A 2,452-nucleotide genomic window follows, 5' to 3' on the forward strand; every position below is an offset into this window, starting at 1 on the left:
AAGTAGTCTGTATAACGCAAACTCCAGCTGTCCGGGGGTTTCTCTCCCCTCCCCGCGGTGGGTGGATAGCCGTTACAGGCGGCGAGCGGACACGGGGCTTGGTTGAAACCAGGCTTCCTATTAAAGGTGCTTTTAGATGAAAGTTGTGAAGAGATTCTTGCTTATTGAACAAATGAAAAACAAATCAATTGAGAAAAGGAAGTCGAATGTTTCACAACATTGAAAGACCACTTTTGCGTTGTGACAATCCCGTCCACTTTTGATAAAGCTCTTGTGCCACACATAAGCTTGTATCAGTGCTGTGAACACTTCAGTGTAATTTGCACATGAGATCTCAGATATACATGTACGTAAAAACTATAAAATGCAGTATGTATTTTTCAATGATATACATGTACGTAAAAAATTATATAATGCAGTATGTATTTTTCAATGATGTTTCAATATTATATAACTGTGGATTTCTTGATGTTGCATGATTATATATTTATCAAAAATGAGGCATTGAGAATAATCATGAGATTATTGTCAACATACAGACCTGTATGGATCTGTTGTTAAAAATGCAATTTTTGTCACTGTACAGATAAAATCCGTCCAGCTTGAAGTGTGTTGAAAAGTAGTAACTTGTGGTTACGGGTATGTAAGTCTGTACGCAGTACATACAGATAGATAGAAACTTGTAGACTATACAGAACATGTGTGAAATTACCTTTTAGTTTTATACTTGAGTGTTGTTTGTACCAGTGTCTGTTTTTGTTCTGAACATTCTGTGAAATAAAAGAGTATTTACAAGCACCTCAAGGACATATTCACTTCATTTATAAGTTTATCTGACCAGATACTCTCATATTTGTTTCATAGTGGTCCTTTGTCCAAACTATCTTTCAACCTTCGATGTCAAGAAAGCTCCTTGTGATGTTACTTGCACTTCTTGCATGGATCGATAGGGGCGCTTTTGACATTCAGACTAATCCCACTTGAATGATAATCCAGGGATGATCGATATACTCATATAGTCAATGAAAAATGACAATATTCCGTACACAGTATGTCAGATAAGTTATTATTCACAGCCTTATTATTCATACTTAATAACTGTGGGTTATTAAGAGCTGAAGTTATGTTCGGTTGGTCTCCGTCAACTCTACTTGCTCTACTACAAACTTTGTCGTCCTACAGTTTTCCGATTGTTTATTTTTTGGCGCTCTAACGTTACATGTGTAGATTTTTCGTTCACTCCCTCCATTATGTGTCAAGCAGTACATGGGCGAGTAATGAAGGTAGTTAAGCTTTGTTTATCCCTTCGTGCAATATGACTGCCCCCCCCCCCCTCATCTCTGTAGAATTCCTTTTCCACCACCAATTCTATGGAGCCGCCATCCCGTCCCCCGCACAGGTGTGCCGCCTTTGAAGTCTGGCGGCGGTAAGGTAGACTGGCAATCAAAACTGTCCCGATGACAGGTCACCTGATTCTTCTTATCATCTTCTAACGGTCTCGTCTGTCAACACTCAAGGCGTCGGAACTACAGTAAAAACGGTGCCACATGAGCCGGAAAGCACATACTCCGGTTTATAAAATAATACAGTATTAGAAAATATCTACATCAAGATTGACTTTGAAAAGAACGTTTCCGCTTAACGAATTTAAATGATATACTAATCGTCAAACCGAAAAGTATTACGCCCTAGTAAAGATGAAAGTTTTCAAAGTTTGCTTTTTCCCATCATTAAATGTTGGTGTTGATCATTTAGACTGGTCGCTAAGGTTCGTGGAAAAAGCAACACTTCACTTGTAAACTGTACGGAAGAGATGAAACCATCTCTCCGTGGCGAAGTAAAGGTAGAGCGCCTGTGGTCCACACAATACGAGAAGCAGTTCCCTCTGCAAACTGCACTATCAAAAGAACAACACTTCTGCGCTTTGAATGGACCAGACGTGCACGCAGTGATCCTTGTCGGAAACGCTATGCGGCTTTGAACAAACTTTGGTTATCCGAAGAAAAACAATAGAACAAGATTTGGGTGTTTACTCAAAGCGAGAGGTCTTATTTTCTCACGCACGCACTGACGTAATCTTTCTGATAGGGACGCATTTTTGAGCCAAAGGTTAGGCACACGTTAGCCTGGGTGCCATCCGATTACTACCAGGGCTCCTACACTCGCTACCCTTAAATATTTTGTGTAGGAGCCCCGGTAGAAATTGGATGGCACCCAGGCTATGCACACGTACGCTAAGCTTAGCCTTTTTCCCAGAAGAGAAAACGTTCAGTCACACGATACAAAATAAATCTATAGTACACAATTTGTCAGTATGGAATTGGATAGTAGATCGAGCATTTGTAATTTGACCAGTACAGATTTTTTAGATGAAAGATTTCATTTTCTGATGATATGGTTACATGCAGAGATGAAATAGATGTTTTAGGATTTACCTTCCTCTTTAAACAAC

The sequence above is a fragment of the Branchiostoma lanceolatum genome, chromosome 2 (genome assembly GCF_035083965.1).
Source record: "Branchiostoma lanceolatum isolate klBraLanc5 chromosome 2, klBraLanc5.hap2, whole genome shotgun sequence".
NCBI lineage: Eukaryota > Metazoa > Chordata > Leptocardii > Amphioxiformes > Branchiostomatidae > Branchiostoma > Branchiostoma lanceolatum.